The sequence below is a fragment of the Labrus bergylta genome, chromosome 10, assembly GCF_963930695.1.
Source record: "Labrus bergylta chromosome 10, fLabBer1.1, whole genome shotgun sequence".
In the NCBI taxonomy this organism is placed as follows: Eukaryota; Metazoa; Chordata; class Actinopteri; order Labriformes; family Labridae; genus Labrus; species Labrus bergylta.
In genome coordinates, this window is record NC_089204.1 from 22459156 (window position 1) to 22476184 (window position 17029).

The following is a 17029-nucleotide window of genomic DNA, read 5'->3' on the forward strand; positions in this document are numbered from 1 at the left end:
GCAGATAGCTAATCCAACTCCAGTGCAGAGGAAAAGTAGTGTTTTAATTCTACACAGAAAGGTCTCATTTATTTCAAATGTTTCATGTTTGACATCTCAGGGAAGCTTTGCATATTTTTTACTATAATCACAATTAAACAAACTCATTAAACTGCAGGTGTATTGATATATCATGGTAATATATTTGATCGTATCTTCATTTCTGGACGGTCATGTGGTTCTATGTTTTTGAACTCTCTCTATATATTTACGTTGTACGTGTAAAGGTCCTCGACTCTGTAACTTTTACAGATCAACTTGTTTTCATCAATAGTACGATTGGAACCTGCGCACTTTATACACCTCTGCACTTTTACCCACGTACCATGCATTTGCACTTTGTGTGTTTTATGTATTGTCTGTGTTGAATTAAGTGACTCGGAACTTTGTTCAAATTGAACAATCCCTGACAAATATTTTTATTATTCAATCAATAATTGTTGGACAATTAAAGCTTTTGGATTCTCATGAGGCCCTGATCATTATCGATAATACACTGAGCCAAACTCGTCCACGTCCATCACCGCTCACCTCTCCTCTGATCATACTCAGCAGCCTGCTGCATAGATAGGCAATCAGCTCCCTTGAGATGGAGGATTTTATGGGTTAACTATTGGACACAAGGCCTTTTTATAATTCACCCCTCCATTTTGATGACTGATTGAATGTGCAACATAAAGCTGCTGTGTCCTCCTATCTCAAGCTGCAAATGAGACTGGGAGTGGATCCTTGGTAAGTACCTATAAAACTCAGATGGAAAATATAACGGCAACAAACATTCTTTACTTCTGTGCTAAACAAGCAGCAGCCCTTTAGAGCAGTATCAATTGGAAGTTTCATTCATCTTTATTGTTTAGGGGTATAAAAAGCCACATTCTGAATGTTAACATAGCACAAACTGCTGAGGTTGAGAAAATTCTCAACATTTTTATCTCCCTCGTGCACATGTTGGTTTACAGTAACAATTAAACATCATTCTTCGCCTTCAATTATCACGTGATGTTTGTTGAGGAGTTATTTCCGACCCTAAAGGCAAAAGTTCATCGCAATTGCCCAACAAGTCTTCTAACTTCCCTCTGCACGCTCTGCTGACTTTATGAATCTTTAACGACAACAAACTTCTTTCTCCTACGCAAAGGTTGTATTTGAGGCTTTGATGAAATGACCAAGCCTCGTTTGTTCTCAGGGGTGCAGTCTCAAATGACCAAAAGCACATTCATTATGCAAAAAGAATTGCTTTTACTTCAAATTAAGATGATCTTTTTCCGACGTATCTTCTGGCCAACTCCAATAAATAAAAAAAACTGCTTTCATTAATAAAAAATTCCTTGCACTTGCCCTTGGAGCTCATTAAAAGACAAGATGTAATGAATGAAAGCATACCAAGGATGGTGGAGCCGGAGAAAAACAAAAGCAGACACAGAGAGAGGGCACGTAGCTGATTCCTGTAAATAGGAGATGTGATGTTGCCACAGTGATGGGCCACTTGTGGGAATACCTATGAATGCACTGTGTCAGAGAGAAACGTATACAGGAGCAGCAAAGTGATAAAAGGGGATGGGAAAACCAAGTCGCATTCTGTCTTCAGAGGATAGGAGGGTGTAACCCTTAAGCCTCTCTGTCAAACTGGGTTTTATGCTTTCCTCACTGCTTCTAAGTAGCCCCATGATGAAGCTGCCCCCACCTTCTGCTGTACAGTCAATCGATCGAAGCAGTTATTCAAAATGACGCTAAAGTAAATGGAAGACACAGATCATCTCTCCGAAAAAAGAAGACTGTGCAGTTGCAGTACAAATCATGGAAAGTGTAGTGTCAGTAGTCTGAATCAATGTTTGTCAACAGGTTTACAAAATGAATCTTGGTTGTTCCCCATCCAAGGAAGTTTTTTATTGATTAGTACTGATTCAATCTGGAAGATATTTTGTCACTACCTTCATTTTGACTATGCCCGATTCCTGCAATAGGAGCAGCCACAGATCAGCTATCATCCAACTATATATGCTGCTGGAGATGATGGACAACTTTTGAGGCATACCAGTGCTCCCAGTGAACTTCTTCTTACATGTGCTGAAATGTTTACTGTTTAATCAGAAACTTCAGAAGCGACTCTGTGACCAGACCAAAAGTGAAGCAAAAGTCACCTCTCCAGATATGTAACGCCGACATCGCTTGGTTTATTACATCTCCTGGAGTAGCACGCATTCATGGTTCTGGTTAGTCTACTTGAAATAGCACATAGAGACTTCACTCAGGCTTGTTTCAGCCAAATGAGCCCGATTAAGAAACACATTTTCTTGTTATTCACTTGCAAATATTGATCATTTCTGATGCATTTCCAAAAAGTCAGGCAATCTAAGTGATTGACTTTTGCACCAATGTGTCAAGCAGATTTGTCCCAGAGGTTGGAATTTTTGCAACAAAAAAAAACCCAGCAAAAAACCGGATTGTTTCACTTGCATGTATATGTCTCTTTCTGTCGGTAAATTAAGGGTCATCAGATAACCGCTGAAGAGGGCCAGATTGTTATTTTGGTGGATTGCGTTATACCTGCTTATACTGACTGTTGTTCTCTACACCAAAGCCTGCTGATACACGATTGGTCAAAACTACCCGGACTTCTAACGTACTACAAACGGAGACAAAGCACTTCCCTAAATAAAATCAAGACCCCACTACAGATACTACATTTGTATGTAGAATCTGTAAACAGAGATTTTTCACAAATGAAACCAAGAATCAACAACCATATCTCCTTGCAAACATAAAGTAAAAGTCTAAAGTGTTTCCCTGGTGTCTGAGCAGAGCAGAGAGGAGGAGAGGGAGAAGGAAGAGGAGAAACGTCAAACTGCTTCTGGTCCATCTTTGATGCATTGAGGCTTTGAAGTCAATACTGATGCAATTTAGGGCCAGAGGCGGAGAGAAAGCTACAAACCATTTCATTAGCACCTTCCCTCGGCTTTTAGACGAGACAGCCTCAGTAACAAGGCCAAAAATGTCTCCATTTCTCTGATTTACTCAAAAGCGAGGCAAGACTTTGTTTAAATTTTTACCCGGCAGAGCTTTAGAGAAATGTCTGAAAATATTTGGCATCCTTGAGAATATAAATCACAGGATGTTTTTACAAAATGGCAACCTCCGGGGCAAAGAGCCGATGAACAAGTGCCAAAAAATTGCAGTTCAGCAGTTTCTCGCTTGGCCACTGGAGGCTTGGTTCAAGTGGCAGTCACTCACCATTAGATCACAGATGAACCACTTCTACAGCCCACTCCTCTATTCTTAACAACTGTCGGTGCTTAATTCATAAATCACTTTTAATGAAAAATGTTATCATTTAAAGCCATCATGTTTTGCATGATTAGGGGTGTGGTCTTTCTGTCACTTCTTCACTACTTATCTGCCTTGCGTGTTTGTTGTTGCAGAGAGACTTTTTCATAATAATATAAATAAATGTACCCACAGACCATCCAAGAAATGTGTGCTCCTGGTTTTTACAATCAGTCACAATCTAGTATTAAATCATTTACATTTAAATAATAGTTATCAGTGTCCGCCCCCACTACACTTTGCTTGTTATCTTGTTCAGTGTTTGTCATACATTGATTCATTTCAAACCCGTCCATGAGAGTCAAGGTTGTTTTGGCTTGAAGAGAAGATGGCAGGCTGTAGTTGTTTTTAAGTTACCAGGTTCCTGTATTTTAACCACCAGAGATGTGGGTGAGCCAGTCACGAGTTTGTTACATTCTGCAAGCTTGCTAAGCTTCTTTAGTCATACAAACACACAACTCACAAGAGCTTCGGCCACAAATAGAATCTTGTTCTGTGGGAAACAGGATGGTAACTAGCTCTTTTGCCAGATAATAAAATAACAACTGGAACAGATTGTGTAAATTTGATAACCTGGTGTTCACCAACCCTCGCTGCACCCCAGCACCGCCCTCGTCCAGGTATGGTCACTTACGGCTCCTATAAACCAAACTGGCATCAACCAAGATGATGAAAGTCAAATCTTTTAATCCGCACAAACCAATGGATGATATCCAATCAATTACTTTATTAGAACTGTGAAAAATCTGAACTCAGATCGATCCTAAAATACATTTTTAGTCCCCTTGCTTCTATTTCATTTCATCCCCCCCCCCCCATCTCTTATTCTCACTCAACCTCCCATACAGTAATATTTCTCCCTCCCTCCTTCGCTTCCTTCCTGTGCCTCTTACATCACCTGTGATAGTCCCCTAATGATATCATGGAAACAGTGAGCAGTGAGCGGCCGGCTGGTTGAGGTGATGTTTTTTAGGGACACTGTTTGGCCGTCCCATCCCAGGAAACAGAATCCCAGTGGGGGTAAACGGATCTGAAACCTGGCTTAGCAGATGGTCCCCACTGTGCTGACTCCTCTGATAAGCAATTAGAGGGCACAAACATGACACTAGTGACAACAGCATATTCAGAACGAACCTGAGACCAAATCTACGACGGGGTAAGATACTATCACAGGAGCGGTCATAAAAAGACTGAAATATGAAGCATATAATTCAGCAATGCCTACACACAGAAAGCTGGCACTCAATCACCTTCACCTTCAGAGCCTCAGCACAGCACACAGTAAGGAGGTGTTTCCCATCGATATAAAACATTATGTGACAGTTGCTTTTTGTTGCCTCTTAGGTCAGTTTTAGGGGGAGTAGAGCCATTCCATCTATCTTCCAGCACCGTGTTGCTGCAATAATAACCTGTCCACCCTATAAAGCAGAGGTAGGGATGCAGTCGGCCCCATCTCCGATGATCCTTTCACTCCCACACCATCTCTTTCTCTCTGTGTGACTCAGTCCTGCTGATGTATAGAAGGTGGAACAGACTGAGAAGAGGAGGCAGTTGCTGCTTCACAGAGCAACTGACATGCAGCATTTAAAGCCTACACCAAAGAAAATACTGAATGTCGGAAAAGAAAATTGTAATACTTCATCAGTTCCGAAGGAGAGACTTTTTTATTGTTGAAGGAGTTTGGAACAGACAATGATTTTAAGAGTAAACCCTACAATTAGGGTTAGCTCAATAAAACACATTATCATCGACATATTGATGAGCAAGTGAAATAAACACATTGCTTAAGCCTGCCTGAAATGCAATAAAAAAAAAGGAACCCTTTTTATTCACATCTGCCATCCAATCACATGCATCATTGAAACATTCAATCTATTAGATGGAGCATCAGCTGCTGTCAGTTAACCTTAATTTAGCTGGTTAGATTGGTCGCGACGAGCTAACACAATGGCTAGAGAAGGAAAGAGGACAGAGGAAAATTAGGGTGACCAAGACTTTGTGGTGAGAAAGAGACACTTCATCTATTTCAATCTAGTTTAGATTCTGAAAGGACATCATGCTAAAAACACAGGTAAAACTAGATGTTGAAAATGCAAACTTTATTATTTTTCTGCATGCTATATTTCATGGCAAGAATGAAAAACTTTAGTGCACATGGTTAGATTGTTCTCATATTGTGCAGTGATGTTCCTTCTTTCTGCAGAAATCTTCAGTTATTCTGTATATCATTCAGTCTGAATCTCCAACAGCAATATCATTTCTCTTCCATTTATGCACAAAAAAATACCGTCAAGAACTAAAGATGTTTGGGATATGTAAGTAAAATCATCTATTGTTTGAGGATGAAATTTGATGCTGAAATTATTAAAATTGTACTGACAGCTGAGCAGTCATAGCTCTAAAAAACAATGTGCATAAACTTGCACAGGCCGGTAGTTTACAAGCTGCAGACACAAAAGTTTGCAGTTATCTTTAAATAAGTACAACTCAAAGAGAAATAACACGAGTCATCCTTATTTTACTTTTCAAGGAAGGACTCCTGCATCAGCAGGAAAATAAGAGAAAACACATGTTTAATCAGCAGAATTTCAACCAAAGGAATTCTCCGTCTTTAATAATCTTGGTAGAGTCCGCCGCCTCTAATCCTGATTTTGGAAAGCTTTAAGAAAGATACCTGGCAGCGAAATCCGTTTTAGATGCAGTTAAATCAATGTGATGCTGCAGGTTCTGATCCATTAGGTGTGCGTCATCCGAGAGACACTGAGTCACTCAGCCCTCCTCCCTGAGACCATACCAGGCGGCCATGACGAAGATGAGACGGGGAGAGCGCTGTCTGGGAGGTGACGGGGGGGCTCTAAATGACAAACAAGAGAACGTCTGCATCCACTATGGCTGTGTGCTTAGTTCTCCAAGTGTCTGCATGCAATTTTCTTCCTGTCTGTTTGCTCTTGTGTCTGGCAGCTGTTTGGCTTGTGATTTTGTGCCTCTATCTGTCTCCAAATCTGTCTGTCTTTAGCATGCTTTTTAATGCACTAGTGACTCTAACTGTAATCTAATTTCTGACTCCTCAGCCCAAGGTCTTAAGAGAGCACAAATAATTATATTGTAAAAAAGGAAAAGGAAAATGCTGAGTCTCAAGGAAGGCAATATTTTAATTATCTAATAGCAAGGACTACTTTTTAAAAGCTATGGTGGGCTTGTTGTAATTAGCTAAGTGTTTTTGGATTTGGGAGGACACAACAAGGGTGATGGCACCAGAGTCGTTCCAACAAACAATAACTGATGTGGATCAAATTTTGAAACACAAGAATTAAATATTTTACCTCATATATTTCAGTTAGAGGGGCATGATTTGATTTGTGAGTATTTTTTAGAATAAACATGCTGAGTGTTTTTCTCCAGGCCCAGACTGAAAGGAAACAAATGAACAAGCAGTGTCGCCACACTGTCTCAGACACATTGCCTGCTAAGTCACAGGTGACTTTGATCTAATAAGGAGAAGGCCGGGCTAGCCAGCTAAGTGAAACATCACTCCTGTGTCTGCTCTCTTGCCCTTTTCAGGAGAGAGGGAGCTTGAGTTGGGGAGGGACAGAGACAGGCCGAAGGGAGAGCAATAAGGGCCCGCAGGTGGCAAATGGATGGGTTAATAGATGGGGGGAGAAAAAAGAACGAGTAATGATGAGTCATCCCGCAGACTGGTCCAGAGTTATGACAGGCCTTAAGAGGAGCTGTGGGGGAAATCATTCATGAGGACAAAACGAGATGAACCATTTTAGGGTTGTAAAAGTCTCCCCTGTGTGCTGCAAATTCTAGAAGCAAAGTAATGCTGATCAATTAGATGAAAAAAAAAGGATTACGTCCACCACACTAGGTGATAAAAAGTGACAGTTTTCTTGCCCTGCATTCCATTTATTTAATCTTTCAATTCAGGTTTATTTCACTGTTGAGGAACTCAAGCTGTAACACAAGTTGTTTTACACACTCTGCACTCGTCTACTCTTACTTGACAGAATTTGAAATGAGATGTTTACTGTATAATATAACACAGGACCGTGTGGCTGTATTTATACACGCAAGCTCGGATGTGCAGCACTATCTGAGGAAGCGGTGTGTAAATTTCTGCCAGCTGAAACGTACAGCACGGTGACGGTGCTCCCTGTAGCTCGTCTTTCCTGCGACGACATCCTGCTTTCCCTCCCACCCCCCATCCACCTCCTCCTCCCGCTAAACCGCTCCACCACTCAGTCAGGACACGACTTGTGTTTCTTATGTGCTCGCTGCCTCGATAAACAACGCCAGCAGGCCTGCAGCTGACCTGTGGACAAGGTATGAGAATAATCTAAAGCACATCCAAAGTTAAATGACATGTAGCACTGCATCAGATACTTCTGCCGATGTATTAAAATATACAAACAGCCATTCGTCACATTAAAGGATTTACGACAAATGTCTATAACTTGTTGGACACTGAACTTTATTTTAATAAGTTGTGGCTGTTGCACTTGTGCCTTGCAGTATAAGATATACTATATATCTGTAGTTGCTCTAGCAATTATAATCGATCTATTATGACAGCAAAGCAAAAGTGAAAAAAGGGTACATCCGCCAAAACAACACTCAAAAGCTATGCTTCAAGTCAGCTTTGTCTTGAGCTTAAAACCACTCTCATGCTGCCATGCAGGTTTAATGTTAACCATGTTTACCTTTTACTTGAGCATGTTAGCGTTGGACCTTTGCTACTGTCTTGCACTATACACACAGAACTACTGAGGCTTAAAGGAGCAATATGTACCTCTGACATGTACTGAAATTGGTACTGCAGTCTGAATTGAAAACATTAAAGAGAGAGAGCTGTCTCTCTGTCTCCATCACATATTGGTCCTTTAAGGAAATGTCTTCAGTTTTTTCAGGCAGCTATTCATTGCTTGTTCTATTTCTATATTCATCAGAGTCAGCTAAATAAAATATTCTTGTCTTTCCTTAGTTTCTAACAAACCTGACTCTGACTCTGATGTGGTCTACACCTATTTGATAAATTGCAATTCCAGCTCCTGAATGACTCTACTGATAGAAGGAGGGGATCCCAAGAAAAGCTGGGATTCATCTTGTGAGCAGCACAAATGTCGCGGTGAAAACAATTCAGGGTTGCTGGTAGCCTAGTGGTTGGTGCGTGTGCCCTGTGTGCAGAGGGTTTAAGTCCTCCAAGTGGGCGTCCCAGGTTCAAGTCCACCCTGTGGCTCCCACTCCCCTCCGATTACTTTCTCTATCCACTGTCCTTTCTCTACAATAAAGGCATAAAAAGCCCCCAGAAAAAAATAATTCAGTCGAGGCCCAAGTTGGGGACGGACCAGCAAACTGTCACGTCAGCTTTTTTTTATTCTAAATGAACTCTGAATTACGGCCAGGAAGAATTCATATTGAAAGCCACAATCATCACTTGTTGAAAACTTTCATTTCATGTTTTGACAGGAATATCATATTCTTCTTAAAAGCCTTTCTCCAGTGTTTGATCCTCACGGTACCTAGCTGTTGTTGATTTTTGTTCTCCTATGTATGGCTCTGTGTATGAGAGACTTTTGCTGGCACCACACCCGTCTCGCTCCGTCTGCTCCCTCCATCTCACTCTCTCTGCTGCAGTGCTGGTCCCCCGTGGTCCCTCCAGCACAAACAATAATAAATTATCACCGCACACAGGATCCAAGTCAATGCCAATTGGATAGCCATTGACTGAACTGATAAATTATGGCAAATGAAAAAACAAATAAGCGTAGCAGGTCGCTAAACTCTACTACTGGGTGGGAGAGGGGGGGATTGGAGGATACAGAAGGCAATGTGATTAAGTTAAGGAAAGAGAAACAAATTTAGTGAGAAATTGAGTTGCATCACGGAGGAACACACAGCTGGAGCAAAGTGTCACCAAACCCTGAACAGAGAGATGACAAATTGATACATTTGTCTGTTTCCACTGTCATTCATTTTCCAAAGAAATTGTTTTGAGCAATGTGTTTGAAGATGAAAGGAGAGATGGTATGTGCAGTTATTGATTGATTATTTTTCACATCCACGTGACACACACCTCCTTACTTTTCACTGGGACTGTGTGAGTGTGTTTGTGTGGATGCATGAGTGTTTACCTGTGCGTGTGTCCGCACGGGGTTATGTGATGACTCATAAGTCTTTCAAAAGAATCACTTCATGTCAATTTGATCATATGATGTTTTCATTTTCAATTCCTAATGTTTTATCATAACTGTCATTTAGACAACAGATTGATTATTTTACAGGATTTCAAATATTTCACTGTATCTTGGAAAACACTGATACATAAAAATATAAGGACTGTAAGCCCCACGCAGAGTTTTCTTAGTCAAATCAGTGCCTGCTGTTCAATACATCAACAGCCTTTCATAAGCACCAACACTCGGACAGTAAATAAAACCTTTCAAGCTGATGAGTGCTTTGAGTCAGATTGATATTATTTCTAACATGATATTTAATGGAATAAAGAAATGAGTCATCTGAAATCTTGAAACAGAGAAACATACTGAGCTTAAGTCTGAGTCCCCAAAGTCCAAACAACAAACATCAAGAAAAAATTAGGAGTAAAACTGCTCTAAATTGGGGTTTTACAGGTTCAAATACCAGATCCCTTTGCTAAGAAGAGGACAATTTTGAAGAGCAATTTTGCTCCTTTTAAAAAAATTGGAAAATAAAAAGAATAAAGGTTATTTGGAGACATGTTTTTTTTGTATTTACAGACTACCATGCTTTTACTCCTGCGAATGAAAAACAAATTGCAGAGATCTGACTCACAAAATGTGAGCAGATGAGGGGTCGTCTTGACTTATGCGTGCTTAAAAAAAAACAGTATTTATGTTATAGTTATGATTTCTACTACATTAACGGCAGGCATTGTTCAGGTTTTTTTCTTTTTTACAAGCCTGTATGTTTACAGGTGGATGTGTCTGTTGTAGGGATTTCAGATTGAGCCTCTTTATGCGTATCACTCACTGCTCCCCATGGATGGATAAGACATAATGTAGTAAAAGCCTCAGTGCAATATAACAATGGCAAACACCTTAGCGTACTGAACGTATATGAAGAGGCATATGTTCACCATTACTTTTATGCAGAGGGATGGGGCTATTGTGTAAGCAGAGTGTGATGAAGGCATTTTGACAGCCGTATCCACTCTGAGGAGTTTACCGACAGCTACAAATTAGTTCCACACACTCAACAGGAAAGTGTAATTATCCAGCCTAAACAGACACAGACATACATTAGCACATTCATGCATGCTCATAGGACACATATACACACACACAGCATGGAGAGTACATACTGCATGCACTCAAGCAAACACTCAGACGCACACACACACACACACATACATTCATGGGATGCAAACAGACTCTGGCATTACCCAACGGCAGCTGTGAAAAACACTAATATGCAAGACTGTGTGTGCAAGAACGTACTTTTATATGTGGTTTAACACATACTGCACTCACATACAAAAGTATTCAAAAGCAGAACACTGAATGACAGCTGTTCTCTTTGCAGGCAGGAAGGCAATCACAGGGGGTGTGAGGGAACACATTCACACTTATCTTCTCCCCAACAGGAAGTTTCAGGACACACGGAAACATGGTGGAGCGCACCCACAGTGTGTCCTTACACACTTTGCACAATCTCACTTTGTTCCCTGCCAAGTCACACACACTGTAAGCAACTGCTCTCGCACATAAACTACAGAATAAGGAGAATGAGATAAGCAAATACAAGAGATAGTGTCTGCAACAAAAAAAAGGCCGAAGCTCTTCAGCAAAATCTGTTCTTGGGAAAATAAAGTGTGCCAGATGTGTTACAATCGTGGTTAGAATGCACATGCTTTTGCAGAGTGGGACAGATGTGTTGTATTCACAGATGACAGGGGTCAACATGCAGAGTGTGGGTGGATGGGTAAGGCAGAGGGATGACCATAGGGTTTAGGGAGCGGGCCATGTGAACAGATGGTCCCTGGTTGCCACCCAAGATCCCATTAAGAAAGATGGCAGGGCTGACCTATTTCTGGACCCACCATGCCGTGCGAATCCACTGCACATGGAGATAGGGCAGATATTTACATTCAGAGGTTATAATCCTTGCTGTTTTTGTTGGACATTATGGAGATAGGGCAGATATTTACATTCAGAGGTTATAATCCTTGCTGTTTTTGTTGGACATTATGGGATTACATACATTGTTTCTGCGGCAGTAATGCAGGAATCAATCAGACAAGATGCTGCGGTAAAGCAGTACAGGATCTCTGCCTGCTCCTGTTTGAAGCTGCCTGCCTAGTCATTTCCTTGGACGCTGTGCCCTTGAGTGCTTAATGAGGTCTTTCTACACAGCAACTGGGGTGATACGGTTGTCAAGAGACTGATGAGGCGTCCACTGTTGGACCAGAGGTGCTTTGCCTTTCACCTATGCTCCACAAGCAGTGTCTTTGTGTGGACAGCTGTCTCACAGGGCTCGTAGAGACACTTCCTCCCTAAGCTGCAGCTGGCACTTCTTCGCTTAGCTGCTTCCTACTCTGCATCGCCGGTCGTCCCCATGGCCTTATACTTTTCCAGCTACCAGTCAGATTCACAAAGTTTATTTAAAAGCCATTTTTGAAGTATTTGGAACTGATAATTCTTCAAGAAAATGTGTGTTTCAAGTTCTTTGGAATTAATGGAGTACAAATCATTTGTAACTGTAACTCCTAATTTTCAAGGAAGGCTCATTACCCTAGCTTTAATGTATTTCAGAAAAAATTATCAACATTTTAAGTTTTTTGGGGGACAATTTGTTTTGTTTTGGGGTTTTGGGGAAACCCTGGCCACTGAGCCCTCTTAAGGTGAGCTTCTCCAAAGCCCCTAAATTCAATATATTTTTATTTTACATCATTCCTAACATCAAAATTAATTAACCCCTAAAAAAGTCAAACAGGCTGAAATTTCAGACAATGTCAGAGCAGATTCTGAGCAGACACATTCCTAAACTAGTTTTTAAATTAAGGCAAACTTAAAGCTGCTGTGAGTTTTTTTTTTAGCATGTTATAAAACAGCTTAAAATAATGACAATGCTTCGCTATGACCTACAAAGGCAAACAAGACTAAAAGCGACAAGATTTTCCTTTCATTTTCCTATATTGTAAATTTTAATGTTTTTAACCACTACTGCAGGGTAGGTGTCAGACAAAGTTGTTAACAGTCCACTGCACAATCCGCTATTATTTCTACATTTTCCACAGCAAACATCTTAAAGATTTAAGACATACTTCTCTGTCAACAGGTGTTGCAAAATGCAGCCATCAAGGTTCCCTCACTGTAGCTCTGAGTCCGAAGTTTATTATTTTCAACATGTATTTCTTTTAAATTTAGCTTGAAATAAGACTCATTAATAGTCTCCAGTATATCACGTGAGGTCGAGTTAACTTTGCATGAATCACTGCTTTTTACACAAGTATATGTATGTGAATTGAGAAATGAATATTTGTACTCTGGCCTCCTCTGCTATCTTTGGGAGATTACGTTACCGGCCGAGGATCATGTTCGATTATGCTTAAGTTCATAACCCCTCATGTCTTTCCTTTTGACCCTGAACTAAGTGTCAACTGAAAACTACGCTGGAGGCATATTATGTGAGAATGATGTGATAAATATTAGATAAGGTGATATTGTAGAGGTGATGGGTGAAACAAAGACCTAAAGACCCACACAGAGGAGGTAATGCTGGCTCATACTTGAATCAATCATTTCCCCCCAGTATTTTATAAGGCACACAAGGTGACACGGGGCCTAATCGAAATTGGATATATGGCCCTGTGTGTGTGTGTGTGTGTGTGTGTGTGTGTGTGTGTGTGTGTGTGTGTGTGTGTGTGTGTGTGTGTATGTATGATAGTGGCTCATGCATGTCGGTTACAGAGGCTAAGATCACACAAAGACAGGAGACTTTGACATACGACCAGTCTGAGGAAACGGCGTATTATCAGCACCTTTGTCTCTGGAAACCCCATAAGGAACCAAGATGCGCCCATCAATTCTCCCGCACACATACACAAGAGCGTGAGTGCACCTGCTGCTCTTTGTTTACTGTCATTACGTGGCCTGAGCAATGACATGAGCCATAATAGCTTTCTGCTCTGGCAGCCTTTGGCTCGGCACTGGGAACTCTTTAAAGGCCAGATGCAGCACACGTATGGTCTTAATGGTTATGCAGCGTGGGAGGATATATATTCGTTTAACTCCTTTCTCATCAGAGGAAAGCACAGACTGTATAGAACGATGGACGACATGATCCAAAAAGCGAAGCTAAAGCATTTGGAGCTCACTCTAATGACTGGCTGCGAAAAATGTCATAAGCTCCACTTCCTCCATGTTAACAGATGGGTCAAACTATTTATATAAAAAAAAAAAAATCAGATACAAATTTTATATGTTTATAATCAATTCTTATCACATTTATTTATGTCTAAGTGTTAGCTAATCTTAGAAATTAAGTTTCAATTCGTTTTTTTGATGCTATAAAAAGCTAGCAACACAATGATTGGATGTCTGTTGACAAATACAGCTCTTGCAGCGCAATGTACACTGGAATAGCAGAGCAAAGGAGGAACTGTGATAGGGCAGGTAATGAACCTTTACACAAGGGTGATTGAACTGATTATAATCACCAGTGTCTGCTTAATATGGACACAAGAATCTGTCCTGTCATAGAATCTGTCGATCTAAAAGATCTTTTCCAAGTTAACTGTGTGCTTTGGTTGCCAGAAAGGGGCAGGACATCAGAATTATAGTTCCTCAAGCCAATCCCTATACTGCACAGAGTCCGTCTCCAAATGCACACTTTTCAGCCGATCCAGAAGGGGTTATTTTGGCTTCACTTTTTGTACAACGGGAGGAAGCGGGGGAAACAAGTCATCCATCTCAATACTGTCAATGTCGAAGTGTAGTATGGCAAAGTCACATAAGGTCCCGCTGATATTCAGGTCCTTGTTCTCTTCCCTAAGGTACTTTCAATGTATACAGAGGAATATTATGAGGAACTCCTGGGCCGAGCCGCTGCCACGAGTGGATTTAGATTTGTCTGCTTATTCAATAAGCCTGGGGGCACACTTGATCTTTCCCTTGCAGTGAAGTCATCAAGATAGACAAATGAACGGGGGGATGGAGTGCTCTGCCTTCCAGCCTATCAGAGGCTATCGGTCTCAATCTGCTTTGACTCCGGCTCTTCCACCTGGATAGAGAGGAGCCTGCATCACGCTTTAATCCCACCTGTGCGTGTGTGTGTGTGTGTGTGTGTGTGTGTGTGTGTGTGTGTGTGTGTGTGTGTGTGTGTGTGTGTGTATTATTTCTACTCTGCTCAGCCCAAGCAGACACCCCCCTAATGTCAGATGACTGAGCGCCACTACACAGCAGTTGCTATGGTTACCAGCCAGGTTCTGTGTACACCGCGATTTTGATCTGCAGTGATGGGTGCGCAGAGTCGTACAAAATCACCCACCCACCCACACACACACACACACACACACACACACACACACATATATATATATATATACATTGCACATACATACCTGGATAAACAAGCTAACAAGCATGACTGTTTATGCAGAGAAATACGAGCAAACAAGCATTCACAAATATACACATTCCACCCACATGAGGAGATGCTCATTCACCTCCACCTAGCGCTCGTCAGTATATATTGTGCTGTATATCATTAGACCAAGCACGTAAGCAAACACAGCCTGCTGGCCACAATTATCAGCCCCAACAGAAGTAGCACAAATCACAGTAGGTGATACTCTGAGATATCTCTAAACCGAGAAACACCTTTAAAGCAACCAGTGCATTATTTCTCACAAACCCGTTTAATCTCTTCTGCCTGCCTGTCTCTGCAGTTTGTCCCTAACACATGTGTACGTACATATATACGCACACACATAGGCCTACATACAGGGCAGATTGGAAGCGCTCAGTCAGAGGAGAAGATGAAAGCGAGAGGGAGCTGTGTCCGTGCCAGCCGAGCAGTGCGAGAGGGGAACTGATGAAAGAGAGGCTCATTTAGTCAATTGACAGCTCCCTTCAGGATTCTTCATCTTCTCCGCCATTAAAGGCCCCCGATTCCGTCTCAACTCCCAGCTATTCTCTCACCAGGGCATGAGAAAACTGTCACATTCCAGCAAACTTTAACAATGACAGTGTTAGTATTTTAGTTTGGATCCATCTAGTTCCAAACTCCCACTGCTGCTCCAGTCAAGGCGCAGATGCAAAGAGGATGTCAACACAAGACACACACACACACACACACACACACACACACACACACACACACACACACACACACACACACACACACTGTTGATAAAACTCTGATGCAAGTTAAGACTCTAAAATGAAAGCTAGAAAAGACAGAGCTAAGAATAGAATAGAAAAGGTTGTTTTCATTTCCATTTCACACACTTAAATGTGATGGATTCACTTACACAATGCATAAACCCTGTAAACACACTCAGGGTATCTTCTGGCACAATCCGTATGCTCTATTTCACAGCACTAACAGACTGTTCTTAAGATAAAAGCTGCTGTTGTGCAGCAGCTGATGCACAAACCCTGAATTTCTCATCTCTAAGAATGCGTTTAAATGAACGTCTATTTTTCCGCATGGAAACTTGTATCCTTGTTTAAGGAACCTGGACACACTGTTAATTACATTGCTCCTGCTTTTTTCAACAACTGGATATGCTACCTGGAGTTATCCGATAGAAAAGAAAAAGATTTCTCACACCTTGACCAGGAGTTTGAGAATTCTTTTGTGAAAATTTTTGCAATGAAATTAAGAGAAATAAAGACTAATCCGAAGGTAATTCCGCAATCTGGACATTGACATGATCATCTACAAGGACATAAACATCTTCTTTCTCAATCCATGTCATCCGAATAACATGACTCAATAAATAATGTGCATGTAAACACACTTTACTAGCCACAAAGGATATAAAAGGGGTTAACTTGAACAGGCCCCTAGTTCTCATCAGACACTGTGAAGTATTTTCATAATCAGGGCAGCTAATAGAATGAGGCTAGCAGTTAGAGGCGGCATGCTGCTCGTAGCTATAACTGCCTGCCGCTCAGTGGAGCGGCAGGCAGACGTCTTGCTACACTGAGGGGAGGAGCACGAGAGAGATGCTGCTGATGAAGAGGCAGGTTTTGATTTGTGAAATGAAGCAGCACAGTACAGATGAGACACTTTGAGAACGAACCACATGTTCACAATATGTTTAGTATAACATCAAATTATATCCTCTCAGACAAGCCGCACGTACTCTGGGGTGTTCAGTGGTTTTTAATTTATTTACTGATGCTTCTGGAAAGGCAGCTCAATGTGGGCAGCACTTGAGTCACAGACAAATGTCTCTTAAGTGGCAGACAGTAAAGTGTATCCTATCGTCTCGTATCGTACTTGGCTCTCCAAATAGCAACTTATTGTTTTCTCTAATTATGTTGAGATCAAATAATGTAAAGAAAGGAACTTCGGGATTATCAAAACATCTTAGTTGCTCTTTGGAAATAAGAACACAGAATATTCCAAGGCACCCTTTTTTACTTATTAAAATGCCATAATAGGAATGGTACAA

General features: G+C 41.2%; 1 protein-coding gene across 4 annotated transcripts in view; it reads right to left on the reverse strand.

Moving 5' to 3' along the window:
- Positions 1-17029, reverse strand: part of kcnma1a (potassium large conductance calcium-activated channel, subfamily M, alpha member 1a) — a 155344-nt gene that overhangs the window by 96370 nt on the left and 41945 nt on the right. The gene's annotated exons all lie outside the window — the stretch shown is intronic.